Genomic DNA, 10972 nt, shown 5'->3' with positions numbered 1-10972 from the left:
TTTTAATCTAACTGCATACCCGACCCTAGATAGACTTAAACCTGCCTTAAACAAAATAGTAAACAAGAATCAATATTATTTAAAAATGTTATACATTTTCTACACATAAAGGATATCTGGAGGATACAGAACCCAGATATAAGACGTTTTACCTGCGAGTCCCACTCGTATCAAACAATGTCAAGGATAGACTATTTTCTTGTGGCAGAAAATATGCTGGGGTTAGATATGCTAGCAGATATAAAAGAGGTGGTTATTTCAGATCACGCGATCCTTGCTTTAAAAATTACCTTAAGGAACACATTAGGTGGCAATAATAACAGGCTGTTTTTTCCAAGATATCTGTCAGATAATGTTAAATTTAAAGCATGTCTGAGAATATAATGGAAATAATTTTTTTAAATAAATTTTTCCCCAACCATTCAGACAGAAATTTTGTGGGAATCTTTTAAGGCCGTGTTTAGGGGGGAGATTAAGGCTTATCTAGTAATTCAAAAAAGGATAATGACAATGAAGGATACACAACTAGCCAACCAACTACGAAATGCCTACAATACATATGTTAGCGATCCCTCCCCAAAATTCTGGAAGATTTATCAACAGATTAAAAAGGAAAGAGAAACCTTTATAATGCAAAGGTCAGCACAAGACACTCTTAACTAGGTTTTTCTACTATAGACATGGTGGGAAAGCTGGGAAGTACTTGGCTGGTCTTACCAAATCTAAAACAAAGAAAGTCACGATTGAAGCCCTTAATACACCATCAGGCAGAATTTTTAAACCTAATGAAATTAATAATTTTGTCCTAGAATATTTTCAAGAGCTTTACTCTAAAGATAAAATAGATTTAGTATCCAAACATACATTTTGGCAAAATATACAAACCCCAAAACTGGAAATGGACCAACAAGAGGCTTTAAATGCTCTAATTACCTCTAATGAGGTAACTAAGGATATAAAGAAAGCAGCACTGAATAAAGCTGCCGGCCCGGACCAGATCCCTATAGAACTCTATAAAATCCTGTCAGATAAAATAGTCCAGACACTGGTTCTACTTTTCAATAGCTATTATTCTGAAGCAAAACCTTGTTCTAGATACTTCACAGCCTCACAAATAGTCCTGATCCTAAAAAAAGATAAAGATCCGGAACAGATAAACTCATACAGGCCGATATCACTTTTAAACAGTGATTACAAAATTTTTATGAGTATTCTTGCTGAAAGGCTCAAGCTAATAATAGGTCCTCTTATACACAAGGACCAGGTCGGTTTCATGCCAGGTAGGAACGCATCATGTAACCTCAGGAGACTTCAACTGATCCTAAAATTTTTTTTTTAGATAGGAACGGATCACTGAAAACCCCTGATGCTGCAATTATATCAATTGATGCAGAGAAGGCCTTTGAATCCATTTCCTGGGATCACCTGTTCGCAACTCTTCCCAGGTTTGGAGTCGCAGGTACCTTCCTAAAATTGATCAAATTAATTTATAATTCTTCCAATTCCTCCATCTTGATTAATAACTCCCCCACTATTAACTTTCCACTTTTTAAAGTCTCTAGACAGGGTTGCCCACTTTCCCCCTACCTTTTTAATTTGGCGCTTGAACCTTTAGTAATATATATAAGAAAAGAAATAGAGGGGATTAAAATGGGACAGAGGAGAATTTCCACATTATTGTATGCTGATGATCTATTAGTTTTGACAGCTAATACAGGCAGAAATATCCCGTTACTGATACAGATCCTACAAGAATTCAGTGTATTCTCAGGGTACAAAGTAAATATGCTAAAGTCAGAAATTTTCTGGCTAAAAAAACATAAAGACTCGGTTCAGACACATCATTTTAAGGAAGCTAAAACCACTTTTGTATATCTAGGGATTACATTGTCTAAGGACAGTAAGAAGTGGTATGACTTAAACTTTAGCCCAATCCTCCCCAAAATTAAACTCGATTTAGATAACTGGGCTAAATTTCACCTTTTTGGTAAAATTAATTTGATTAAAATGGTGATTTTTCCCAAACTCCTTTATCTAATGCAAAACCTGCCAATTGTAATAAAACAAACAGATATAAAAATACTTAACCAGATAATTACACAATTTATCTGGGGGGGGGGGGGAGGAAAGACATTGCGTATGAGAAATTAGTATTATCCAGACTTGATGGGGTGTTAGCACTCCCAGATATAGAGATTTATAACTTGGTTTGTATTTCAAAAATAGCACTGGACTGGTTAACAGGTCCAGATTACTATGCAGACCTAGCAACAGAAGAAACCCTATTACGGCCATACTCCTTGAAGGCACTGTTACACTGTAATCCTGATAAATGCCCAATTAAAATTAAACAGATGCCTGCTATCTATAACGTAATTCAGGCCTGGCACAAATTATTAAAAAAAACTACATAGCTCTTATAAATTCTCTAAATACCTGACTATAGCAGGTAACCCAAATTTCACGCCAGCTCTAAATTCCAAAATTTTTAATAGTTGGGCACAAAGGCGCCTAATATACTTAGAGCAGTTAAGAGATAACGCTACTGGAGACTGCCGATCAATGCAAGACCTAATCCAAGAATACGGAATCTCTAATAAAGACTTCTTTCCCTTTTTTCAGACTCGGCACTTCCTCCAGGCTCTCTTACAGGACCTGCAGAAGGACCCAACATCAGAAATTGTGGATCCTGCGATAACTCTTTTTAAAGCAGGGAAATATAATATAACCACACTATACAAAATAGTTATGAATTGGAAAGATACTGACAATGTAAAAAAAATTGCAGAATGGTGGAAGGTCTCGGTTGAAACGATACACAAAAGCTGCAAGCTGGCAGACGCATCAACACTCTCCACTACTTGGAGAGAATCACACACGAAAATTATTAATCACAGGTATATTACACCTTGTATGAAAGCATTATGGGATAACTTAGGCACTTCTTGCCCCAAATGCAGACTGTTTAAAGCAGATCTAAAACATTGCTTCTGGGACTGTCCTAAGGTTAGGAAATTTTGGAACAAGATTAATTACCGGATTAATAAAATCAATAATATCCAGTTCCAATTTAAAGATGAACACTTTTTTTTATAGACACCCACAAAAAAGGCCTACATAAAAACACATCACACTTAAATACGGTAAAATGACAGGTAGGTTATTGATTCTTAAATATTGGAAATCCTCTAAAGCCCCTAATCTGACGGAATTTAGGTATAATCTTAAAAACCAACTCATAATGGAACAGATGGATACCTCAATAAATTCTGAGGCACAGATCAAGCGTTTCCTGATTAAATGGGGGAACGTAATCAGTAGTTTTCCTAAAGAAATTCAATTGTTGATAATTCTACCCTTTCGCGGTACAGAGAGTCTAGACCTGGCTATAGCAAACAAAGAATTTCCAGAGCTATAACTGGATCAATATTAGTTATAGGGAAGATTGTTTGCAGTGTGGGAGGCGGGAGGAAGTGATTTGCGGTCATGATATTCTCCCCCCCCCCCTTTTTTTTTTTTTTTTCTCTTTCCCTCCCTCTTTTGAGTATAAAATGTGAAAATCCCAATACATTGCATGGTTAAGAATCTAAGATAATTATAACAATTCATGAACTAAGCGTGAATACACATATTATTATTTAAGTGACTAAAAGCAGCTTTGTAAGGCGTGGCTTTTATTTATTTTTTGTTCTGTTTTACTTTTCTCTTTCTTTCCTTTTGTGTAATTGTGTATTTGTGTTGGATTTAAATAATTAAAAAAACAACAACCCAGGGTATTCCAAAAGGGCCATGTCACATCTTTTTGTGAAGCCCCTTAGTCACAACACCTGGCCAAATGTAGTGGTCATTTTTGTTGTATGCGTTTTTTACACAAACACTGCACTTTGGCTGTTTCTGTCATCAAGCTTTTATGTTTTGCTGCTATAAAACACACATATAAGTGTTTGTCAGTGTCCTACGAGTAAAACAGTGCCTCCCATGTACAGGTTTTATGGGGTTTACAGAAGTTACAGGGCCAAATATGGGGTCAGCCCATTTCAGTCTTTATGCATGGAAATTTGGCACCTTGATTTTCTGGACCTATGTCCTCTTTGAGACATTATAGCAGCCCAGGAATGAAAATTACCCCATCATGGCATACCATTTTCAAAAGAAGACACCCCAGGGTATTCCAAAAGGGCCATGTCACATCTTTTTGTGAAGCCCCTTAGGCATAACATCTGGCCAAATGTAGTGGTCATTTTTTTAATGCATTTTTTGCTCAAACACTGCACTTTGGCTGTTTCTGTTATCAAGCTTTTATGTTTTACTGCTATAAAACACACATATAAGTGTTTGTCAATGTCCTACAAGTACAACAGCACCCCCCATGTACAGGTTTTATGGGGTTTACAGAAGTTACAGGGCCAAATATGGGATCTGCCCATTTACATGGAAAATTGGCACATTCATTTTCTGGGCCTTTGCCCTCTTTGAGACATTATAGCAGCCCAGGAATGAAAATTACCCCATCATGGCATACCATTTACAAAAGTAGACAACCCAGGGTATTGAAAAAGGACTATGTTTAGTCTTTGTTTGTAGCCACTTAGTCACAACATCTGGCCAAAGGTAATGTTCATATTTTATTTTTTAGTTTATCACAAAAACACTGCCTTTTTGCTGTTTATATAATCCTTTTATGTTTTACTGCTATAATACACCCATTTTTGTGTTCAGTGATGTCCCATGAGTACAACAATACCCCCTATGCACAGGTTTTATGTGGTTTCAGGAAGTTACAGTGCCCAATATAGAGTCTGCCAATTTGCATGGAAATTTGGCACAATGATTTTCTGGACTGTTGCCTTTGAGACAGTATGGCAGCGCAGGAATGAAAATGACCCCATCATGGCATACCATTTGCAAAAGTAGACAACCCAGGGTATTGAAAAAGGACTATGTTTAGTCTTTTTTTGTAGCCACTTAGTCACAAAACCTGGTCAAATTTAGTGGTCATATTTTTTATTTGCTTTTTTCACACAAACACTGCCTTTTTTTCTATTTAGATCATCCTTATATTTTTTACTGCTATAATACACCCATATTTGTGTTCAGTGGTCTCCCATGAGTACAATAATAATCCCTATGCACAGGTTTTATGGGGTTTTAGGAAGTTACATGGCCCAATATAGGATCTGCATAGAAATTTGGCACATTGATTTTCTGCACCTATGTTGCCTTTGAGAAACTATGGCAACCCAGGAATGAAAATTACCCCCCTCATGACATACCATTTGCAAAAGTGGATAACTCAGGATATTCTAAAAGGAGTATTTTAGTTGTTTTCAAAAAACCGTTAGATACCTAAATAGAAAAAACTATCAGGAACTAAATAGGAGGTGCGCCAAAAAATAATAATAGATATGCTAACGTGTATAAATTCAATTAACCAACCTGTTAATATTCGGGTCAAAAAACAAACACAACAAACACTGTGGAGATGTAGATAAAAATAATAAAAGAACCTTAGTAACAACAAATGTTAATATTGGTGTGTATAAAAAGTCCCAGATCACAGTGAGTGTATGTCCATAAGAAAACCATATACCAGATCCCACGACGAAATACAGATAGCAGCAGCTCTCTCCAAAGCAGTAGAAAATTAAACCAGTCCTATAAGACAAAAAACGAGAGGCGCTCTTGGTGCAGCAAGTTCCAAAACAAAAATAGACAGCGAATAATAAATAAAATCCAAATACAAACAAAATTGCACATGCAGTGCAATATCGAACAAGCCGAAACTTCTGAGCCGTTCGGCTGACTCACAGTGGCTGTAGCTGATGGTATCCAGAACGAGGCTCCACTTCTGATGCCAATCACCTGTCCGAAACGCCGACAAGGAAATGATCAGTGCTGTAGATACCTGGCTATTAACTCGGGACCCAACCAGGCGGGTCTCACCATCAAAGGGGAATAATAACAAGTCCAGAGCGAGACTTAAAATGACAGATACACTTTATTAAAATATATAAAGGTGTTGCTTAGCAACGCGTTTCTCGGCTGAGTGCCGTTTCATCAGGCTATTATTTTGCTTCAAGTCTTGCTCTATTTAAACCCCTTCTAACCTATCGGCGGCATTAAAGTTTGGCGCGCCTCCTATCCCGGCTCCATTCATTGGTTAATACAGCTATGAGCCGGTGTCCAATAAAATCCAACGGTTAAAACACTCCTCTAAAATGTTTTACATCATAATAATAATAGCCGTTGGATTTGTTTGGATAAATATATAATGCTAATATGCTCAGGAAAACCTTGGCATAAGGCGAAGTTTAATACTCGATATACTATAACCAATTAAAAGCAAATGTCACTAAAGAAATGCTTACTCCAAATATTGGAATATAATATTCGCACATAGACAATGTAAATGTTGACATAAAGTAACTAAGGTGCAAATAACCCTTGAATTCAATTTATGCCATTACAACCCTAATAAAGATAATGCATATACATAAATACACATTCTAAAACCACTGGAATTTTCGCTGGTAAACTCTAAGCTAGTTCTTATAAGCTTATTTCACAATACTTATATCTCAACTAATGAGTGTTAAATTATATAACTTGTTTCACGATTATTCTATCTCAACTATTAAAAATAAATAAAATCGAATTACAATTGTTGTTAAAAAAACAATTCATAAATAAAATACATAAAATAAATTGGCATTTGTTATTAGAAAACATAATTACCTAAATAAAATAGCATTTATTATTAGGGAACAAAGTTACCTAAGAAATTATTATTAACACAAAGGATATGAGGATACGAGGGATATGAGGATACTAATTGTTCATCCAAGATGTTTTGTTGGCACTATAGATATGATAAAATTCGTCATTCACCCAAATATATTATAATCATGATGAAGTGTATACTGTAAAATATGCCCTTATATCCTAAATAAGATGAAGTAAAAACTGTTAACTCTTCATTGGTTGTATGTATCAAATCGTGACTATATCTAAAGTTATATATATAATGCAGAAATGGAATAGATGATATATCATAAATGAGTTGTGATTGGTGATGTATAATGTGGTCTAAAACCAAATGACCAAAACTACTTATTGGTGATAAATTAATGCTAAACATAATGTATGTGGTGTGAATAATAAAAAATAAATTAATCAATAACTGATCATAAATGCTCATATAGAGACGTGTATAAGGTAGTGCAGCAACAAGCTAGTGTTCACATATAAGTTATACAAATAACTATATGCTCCTAGTGTTCTAATCTCCTAGTGATGAAGTGGAGGTGTTCGTTATGGCCGGTACCTATAAAGGATTAACTGGGACGTTGTTCCGTACTGTGATAGTGTACCTAAATGAAATGTGAGTGATAACAGGGGGATGGAAGGATCATAAAGGGGAAAGTGAGGATGGTGTGATACTCATAGGTAGTGAATATGTGAAAGGGTAACTCAAAGGGTAATATATCGGAAGAAATAATACTTAAGTGTCACTGTGAGGTGAAAAAAGGAAAGGATAAACATATGTTTGATAAATGTATTTAAAAGGCTGCTAGATCCACATTTAAGTTCAATCCCATAGGATGAATAGTTTTTAATTTGTGGATCCAGTATGTCTCCCTTTGTCTCAATCTTGTAAATCTATTATATAGATGTGAGACAGGGATTTCTTCGATGGGAATAATCGTATAACAATTTGGGTCACCTTTATGTTTTGAATGACAATGTTTAATCACGCTATGCGATTTTTTATACCTAAGGATACTGCAGTAGTGCTCGGACCACCTATGGCTGAGGCGTCTGATAGTACGACCTATATACTGAATTCCACATATACAGGATATCAAGTAAATAACATAATGTGAAGCACAAGATAATCTGCTTCTAATCTTGTAAGATTTTTTGTTTACAAAAGAATGGAATACTGTTTTTCTATTTTCAATATGATCACACATCTTACAGTTTTTAATGTTACATTTGTATGCTCCTCTTGTGGGAACTAGGCAATGGTTAATTCTTTCATTGGCTGTCCTATTAACTCTAGTGGTGTTCTTATGTTTTACTATTTTACTTGGGGCTAAGATATTCTTAAAATTTGGTGCTCTTTTGTACACTATAGAGGGTTTTTCGCCTATCAATTAATTTAAGATAGGATCCCGTTTCAAAATTCTCCAATGTTTGTGCAGAATGTTACTAATAAGATTATAATTGCAAATATATTGTGTAATGAATCTAATTTCGGGAGGTTTAGATGTTTCTCCAATAGGTTCCCTATTTCTTTGAAAGTATTCATCTCTATTTTCAATTTTGGCACGATGAAAACTTTGTTCTATAATACTCGAGGGATAATTCTTTTCTATAAATCTTTCTTTTAAAATAAGACTTTGTTTTTCATAGTCAGAAAGTTTACTGCAATACGCCTAATCCTCTTGAATTGTCCATATGGGACATTCCTTTTCCAAGGATAGTGATGATTACTATGAAAATCCAGGTAGCTATTACTATCAACAGTCTTAAAATGGGTGTAGCTATCTATTCCTCCTACATCACTGAGTGTCAGACATAAATCCAAAAATACCACTGTTTCAGGATGGATACAGCTGGTAAATACCAAACCTTTATCATTACGGTTAAGATGATCAACAAACTCCTGAGCATCTGTACTTGTCCCATTCCATAAGAAAATCAAATCATCTATAAACCTGCCATAGAACACCAGGTTCGCCGCAAACTCTGGGCGGTACACATATAGCTGTTCAAATTGACCCATATACAAGTTTGCAAAGCTCGGGGCGAACCTGGTGCCCATGGCAGTTCCTTTTACCTGTAAATAAAATTAATCTTGAAAAATAATATAATTATGCTGTAATATAAATAAAATAAGTTGTAAAATAAATTGTTTTTGAAGCGGAGTTATATACCAATCCTCCTCTAAAAAACTGGATATGGCTTCTACTCCTAAATTATGAGGAATGTTGGATATTACCAATCCACCGGGGAGACCGATAGTAGCGGGCATAGGTAGCCTGATGGAAAATGCATCGGCCTATGTAGATTACTTCCTTCAGAAGTATGTAGTTAATCTTGACTCTCACATTAGAGATTCCTCAGATCTTTTGATGAAATTAAATAGATTAAATGTTCCTGCAGGCTCCAGATGGATCACTTGTGACGTACAAGCCCTTTATTCCAACATTCCTCATAATTTAGGAGTAGAAGCCATATCCAGTTTTTTAGAGGAGGATTGGTATATACCTCCGCTTCAAAAACAATTTATTTTACAACTTATTTTATTTATATTACAGCATAATTATTTTATTTTTCAAGATGAATTTTATTTACAGGTAAAAGGAACTGCCATGGGCACCAGGTTCGCCCTGAGCTTTGCAAACTTGTATATGGGTCAATTTGAACAGCTATATGTGTACCGCCCAGAGTTTGCGGCGAACCTGGTGTTCTATGGCAGGTTTATAGATGATTTGATTTTCTTACGGAATGGGACTAGTACAGATGCTCAGGAGTTTGTTGATCATCTTAACCGTAATGATAAAGGTTTGGTATTTACCAGCTGTATCCATCCTGAAACAGTGGTATTTTTGGATTTATGTCTGACACTCAATGATGTAGGAGGAATAGATAGCTACACCCGTTTTAAGACTGTTGATAGTAATAGCTACCTGGATTTTCATAGTAATCATCACTATCCTTGGAAAAGGAATGTCCCATATGGACAATTCAAGAGGATTAGGCGTAATTGCAGTAAACTTTCTGACTATGAAAAACAAAGTCTTATTTTGAAAGTAAGATTTATAGAAAAGAATTATCCCTCGAGTATTAAAGAACAAAGTTTTCATCGTGCCAAAATCGAAAATAGAGATGAATACTTTCAAAGAAATAGGGAACCTATTGGAGAAACATCTAAACCTCCCGAAATTAGATTCATTACACAATATAATTGCAATTATAATCTTATTAGTAACATTCTGCACAAACATTGGAGAATTTTAAAACGGGATCCTATCTTAAATGAATTGATAGGCGAAAAACCCTCTATAGTGTACAAAAGAGCACCAAATTTTAAGAATATCTTAGCCCCAAGTAAAATAGTAAAACATAAGAACACCACTAGAGTTAATAGGACAGCCAATGAAAGAATTAACCATCGCCTAGTTCCCACAAGAGGAGCATACAAATGTAACATTAAAAACTGTAAGATGTGTGATCATATTGAAAATAGAAAAACAGTATTCCATTCTTTTGTAAACAAAAAATATTACAAGATTAGAAGCAGATTATCTTGTGCTTCACATTATGTTATTTACTTGCTATCCTGTATATGTGGAATTCAGTATATAGGTCGTACTATCAGACGCCTCAGCCATAGGTGGTCCGAGCACACTACTGCAGTATCCTTAGGAATAAAAAATCACATAGCGTGATTAAACATTGTCATTCAAAACATAAAGGTGACCCAAATTGTTATAAGATTATTCCCATCGAAGAAATCCCTGTCTCACATCTATATAATAGATTTACAAGATTGAGACAAAGGGAGACATACTGGATCCACAAATTAAAAACTATTCATCCTATGGGATTGAACTTAAAGTGAAGGTAAAGTTCGCATCTTTCTAACTTTTCAAATGTAAGTAGCATTAAAACTAATGTGAGTTTAATTCATCAATTTCTTTAAAAATCGATATTTAACCTTTTATCCGCTTTTGAAAACTCTAATCTCCTTGTTCTGTAATCTGCCCGTAATTAAAAAAAAAATTTTGGCAGCCGTCACGTTGTTCTATTATCCAATTATCTGTCTGGCCGTTAGGCGGCCGTCATTTGACGTCACTGCATAACTGTTTCATATGCGCATGCGTTAGATACACTTCCTGTATCTTATAAGCCGTGCTCGTTCCAGCTTTGCGCTTGCGCACATCACCTTCATTCAAGCAACTGG

General features: G+C 35.4%; 1 protein-coding gene across 1 annotated transcript in view; it reads left to right on the top strand.

Moving 5' to 3' along the window:
* Window positions 1–1338: 1338 nt before the first annotated feature.
* Window positions 1339–10972, top strand: part of LOC128659778 (oocyte zinc finger protein XlCOF6-like) — a 237938-nt gene continuing 228304 nt past the window's right edge. Inside the window, exons 1-2 of the mRNA XM_053713353.1 lie at window positions 1339–1459; window positions 2623–2897. The gene's annotated coding sequence lies outside the window, so the exon portion shown is untranslated. The remainder of the gene's footprint in view (window positions 1460–2622; window positions 2898–10972) is intronic.

Source organism: Bombina bombina, chromosome 5, assembly GCF_027579735.1.
Source record: "Bombina bombina isolate aBomBom1 chromosome 5, aBomBom1.pri, whole genome shotgun sequence".
NCBI classification, from domain to species: domain Eukaryota; kingdom Metazoa; phylum Chordata; class Amphibia; order Anura; family Bombinatoridae; genus Bombina; species Bombina bombina.
This window is presented reverse-complemented; position numbering and strand designations above follow the sequence as displayed.